The sequence below is a fragment of the Lactuca serriola genome, chromosome 1 (genome assembly GCF_051521515.1).
Source record: "Lactuca serriola cultivar US96UC23 chromosome 1, Lser_US96UC23_V15, whole genome shotgun sequence".
Taxonomy (NCBI): domain Eukaryota; kingdom Viridiplantae; phylum Streptophyta; class Magnoliopsida; order Asterales; family Asteraceae; genus Lactuca; species Lactuca serriola.
Genome location: NC_136408.1, coordinates 135239201 through 135244569, shown reverse-complemented (window position 1 = coordinate 135244569; position 5369 = coordinate 135239201). Strand labels below are relative to the sequence as shown.

General features: G+C 34.0%; 1 pseudogene; it reads right to left on the bottom strand.

Moving 5' to 3' along the window:
- Positions 1 to 1324: 1324 nt before the first annotated feature.
- On the bottom strand, positions 1325 to 3152 carry LOC145061798 (dolichyl-diphosphooligosaccharide--protein glycosyltransferase subunit STT3A-like; annotated as a pseudogene).
- Between the last annotated feature and the right edge of the window lie 2217 nt (positions 3153 to 5369).

Here is a 5369-nt window from a genome sequence, read left to right as displayed (position 1 = left end):
ACACATTTTTGTGTATCATAATTTTAAATGTTCTAAAAAAAATATTTATATATTTATTAATTTTTAAATTAAATTTGCATTTAATTTCTCTTAATAGAAATTAAATATCATATAAAAAAAATACAATCCATTGCATAAAATTTAATGTCATACAATTCTATTTTTTACAATATCTAAATTGGCATGTAATCTACTCTCTACATCAAATTCCAACTAAGTAAAGTTGCATCTTGCCTTTCATAATTCTTTAAGACTAATGCTCCAAATAGATGTTATATGGATAAGAAGTTGTACATTGGCCCATCTACTATGTGTTTCATACTAACAATTGAAATGAAGAATGCAACACTTGCATTTGCAGCATCTTATCTCTTTCGACTTGAGCTTTCTTTTCCTCTTCTAACTCCAAAGCTATTCGCTTTCATCAACCCTATAAACACAACACAAAATCACTTGTCATTTTCATTCTACTTTTAAAATTAATTCTTATCAGGACATTCTGCTTTTAAACCTAACAATCTACAAATTTTTCAAAGAATATAATTTATAATTTTTATGGAAAGTACATTGCTATTTCTTGAATACAAGATGTTACAAATCAAGAAACTTACATGGACTGTCGACCACCATGAACCTGCAAGACACGAGACATTAAATAAATCAAAATTAAATTTTGATTTTTTTGCTTTCAGTAATGATTAACATTTAACAAAAAAACAAAAGGTCAACCCACTCCCTTTGCCTCATTCCAGCTGACCCACTCCCTGGAAACAAGAAAAAAAACTATCAACCAACATTTTACTTATATTTGAGAGGTTTTCATATTGATTTATTTATTTGTTAATAAATAGTTTACATACTACACCTATGGTATGGATTAAGTATTCAGGGGAGGATTTACTATCAAGGAAAATATCGAGGGTAAATTGTTCACATTGGTTTGAGTGATCTGCAATCTCTTTGAATTTGAAAGTATGACTTCGTCTTGAAGCTGCATAAAATAAATATCAATGAATACAAGCTCATAAGTCATAATCACATCTATTATTGTGTGCACATTAAACTAACACTGATTGCTAAAAGAATAAAGGTTTTGACATGTGTTTTGATTAAGAATGTAGTCATATCAAATACCTTCAAGCGCTCAGAAAGATCTTTGAAACCCTTAACAAGTCGGGACCAAAGGCGTTCACGGTTGGAACTCTCCATATCTTCTAGCTTTCCCATTGCATCTGCCCACATATAATACACCCATTTAGAACCGTATTATATGTATATATAATTAAACCAATGGAAGTACACATTGTTAACAGAGGCATCCATTTCATTGATGAGGCAGATGAAAAATATATTCAAAAGCAGGAATAAAATGAGTTAATTTGAAATGCTTTTTTCCTATTACAGTTTTCCTAACTCTATCATATCCTCTACCACCATCAGTCTCCACAAATCTACATAAATAAATAAAATAAAATAAGACTTACTTATGTTGTTAAACAAAACAAGAAAAAAGTAGTCGATTACTGATTACTTGAAATATGATAGTTTGTACATAAGGGGGTTTAGCATGGTTGGAGTCGCAGGTGAACCAATTTGGTATTGACCTGATAAGAAATAACAATGAAAAAGAAATAATTTATTAGAATAGATAAACAAAAATGAAATAGAAGAAATAACAATGAAATAGAAGTAATTTATTTTCCATTTTTTAAAACTACAACGCCCTAATTAGAAACTATTTGAAAGTACAATGTTATAACTAATTAAAAAAATGAAAGTACATTACTTGAAGTACTTAAACATACAAGATAATCAGGCTCCTTCATATGTGGGAAGATGCCTCCTCCTATACACACCCATTCATAGGAACTTTTTTATATCATCACTAGAGTATCCCACGACACTTGACAATGATGAAAACTTCAAATAATTAATTTCTTATTTTCAATTCTTTATTATTTTTAAAAATAAAAAATAAAACTAGACATCCACACAGTTGAAAAATTCTCAAGCAGCTTTTTTGGGTGATGACATGGCAGTACCAACAGTAGCAATGTGTGTTGTTCCATGTTGTATTATCAACTATAATTGTCCTGCTAGCCATTATTGTTGTTTGGTAACATCAAGTGTGTGTGTGTGTGTGTGAATGAGTGCATTAAGTCCTAAGTCCTAAGCATGGATAAGACCTTATATAAATGTTGATTGAATACAGTGAGTTACTTACTTTATCATCTACTTCAGTGTTATGGCTTAACCATGCGTAAGCCTCTCTGAAATCATCAAAAACATGAAGACCTTCAGGTGGATGAGAAGTGAGCACAATTTAAAGAGCTGAATATGCTTCTGTTGCATCCTGCACACTATGAACCTAAACAAAGGGTAAAATCGTCATTTACTTTGTCATTCAGATGGTTCATTAGGTGCAAATAAGAAAAAGTCCTTGTACATACAACAGACACCATTCATCACTTAATGGAAAACAAAGAAACAAACCCTAATCTGGTAAGCTATGCATGGGTGTTTCTTTTTTACTTGATTAAAAAAACCTACTTTAATGGAAGAAAGTATGGTTACCACATAGAAGGCACCCATCAACACAATTAAGAATAGAGCAAAAATCGATGTGTCAACATGCAAGACTAAGGGCCACTTTTCAGTCTTCTTCTTGGAAGTCTCTTCCACAACCACCTCTTTTTTTGGTTTTCTTGGAAGGTCTTTTCTTCAACAAATCTTCTTTTTTTGTCACTATTTTCCATGGAAACAGTACTAGCAGATACTCCATCCCAAACCTTAGTGGTCAAAGTCAACAAAAAAGTCAATAAAATAATTTTGAGGACTAAAGAAGTGCGTGTGTGTGATTGCAAATACTTACTTCATTTTCGGTATTTTCAAATAAACTAAAAACATAGAATTTATTTGATCTTACGAAAACATCAAAGGCTTCAGAAAGAGCAATTTCGGATAATATGCATGCAGTTGGAGCAAGCACAAGCATTAGTTGTACCAGTCATATTGTTAGGCAAAAAAAGGTAAAAATGTAAAATGAGTAGAATCCTTACCATGGCACTACAAAAGTATACAAACATTACTATATAAAGGATCAGAAAGGAACTTGCATCAAATAGAGGTGAAAAGCATGCCAGCAACATCATGAGTGTTCAGCACTCCCGTGTAACATTCCATCTCCCCAATGTTCCTTTACTTCAATCTGTTCCAAAATTAGGCAAAATCAATGTTATATAAATGAGCATTATGCTTATTAAGCAAGAAAATCAATATAAATTACTATGTTACCTCTTTGAATCGGGTCAAATAGTATTCAATCATCTGTGTTGTGTATTTTCTTGGTACTTTGACACAACAGCACCAAGAGCACAAGCTCCAGCACTTCCGCATAAAAAGGTTAAATCCCTATCATTATCGATTTCAACAATATGTTAAATATGGATTTATATATCAAGATAATGAGATTGGAGTACTATAGAGGGTACCTAAAGCTTGCAGAAGCAGAGGCACAAGCTTCAATAATGCAAGCAGAGGTGTTCAGATCATTCTTGTTGCCATTCACTGGAAAAAATTTCAAGAGCAAGAAAGCGGTCCCCGGAGTACCATCACAAAGAGTAGAGTCGACGTGTATTCTTCTTTCAATGGTCTGCCATGTGTTCACCACAACCTGTTAAACATTTCCACAAACACATTGTAGGCATGCACACAAATGCAGAAAACCAAGAAACACGCAGTCCCCCAAAAGATTCAGTATCTATAACCATGTGTGTGTGTGTGAGAGAGAGAGATGGTACCGTGTGCTTGAGATATGTGGCGGCTCTTCTGAATTTTCTACGCATCTGTAAGGAGGGTCAAGGGAAATCAAATTCAGGAATCAAGAACTTGGATTCCATAAATACGAAATCCTAATTGGAAATCAGGCATTCGTTTTTCAATGAGTATTAGACTTTCAGTCAATCCCACGTTTGAGTAATAGATTTTTAGCAAATCCCAGGCTTTTAGCGATTGAGCGAGTCTCAGTTTGGTTTCGGTGATAGGCTACTGGCGACTGACATATAGAAATCTCAATCTAAAATTAAAATCAGATGGAAGAAACCAGAAATCATAAAATCAGCTGGGAAGAAATCTGTGAAAAGAGTTGAAGTGGAAGGTGCGTTATGAGTGTCTATTCGCTTAGTTGGCGAAGCAGCAGCAATGGTGAAAGTTAAAACCCTAAGTCGTCAGTTAATAGAGAACAACATTACATGCTTCCTTCTGTGGACATTTACCCCAATTTCCCCTTTCGTCTCTCACTCTAGAAACCTTAATCCCTCCGCCACAATGAACACCATTACAGTTTCCACGGCACCTTGAAAGCCCTAACCTGAATTTCTCGATCAGAAGCGTATCTAGAAGGAAGCAGGTCAAGGAATAGTGGAAGAAAACTATTGGCGAGTATTCTCAATAACAGCAGAGAGATGAAGAAGGTGAAATTACAGCAACGATGAAGTAGATGAATGGAAATCAGAAGCCCTTTTTCTTGATTGAGATGATGAAGTCGAGAGATGGAGATGAAATCGTAACCTACAATCTTTGATTGAGAAGTTGGACAACAGTGTGAGGAGAATGAAAGATGCGTGAAAATGCTTAAGGCAGGGAGGGTAGCGGGCTTTTCTAAGTTTTTGGCTTTTCTTTTCCCGCTTGTAACTAAGGAATGCGCGTTCATTAAAATTATAAAGCGACACATATAGAGGGCGCGCATTTAAGGTACAGCACCCTCCGTGTTTTTAATTTTTTTTTTCTTTTGACACTAATTTAAAGGCACGCAATAATGCATGACCTAAATCCTTAAATTTTCTGAAGAGATGACACTTTTTTAATGTCACTCTCATTTGCGTAACATAAATTAATGAGTGTCGTAATTTGCGCGTCGTAAAAGGCTATTTTTCTAGTAGTGAAAGGCATACTTCAGGTTATACACGTACATTATTAGTAACTATTATAAGTATAGTTAGGAGATACTACTTACCATTCCATGTACAAGGAATCACACAAGTGTCAGTTCATTCAAGAGTCTATACTAATACATTACATATTAAATATATACGCTTACATGAGTACGTATACATATACACGTTTACATGAGTACATTTACATATATATACGCTTACATGAATACGTTTACATATACACGTTTACTTGAGTACATTTACATATATACGCTTACATGAATACGTTTACATAGATACGCTTACATGAACACACTTACATTAATACGTTTAATAGATCCTATTACATAGAATCCGTTACAGACGTTACGAGATTTACCATTCCACCCCCAAAGCTGTTAGCTACAGTAGGGAAAAGGAGCATCGACAGGTGTC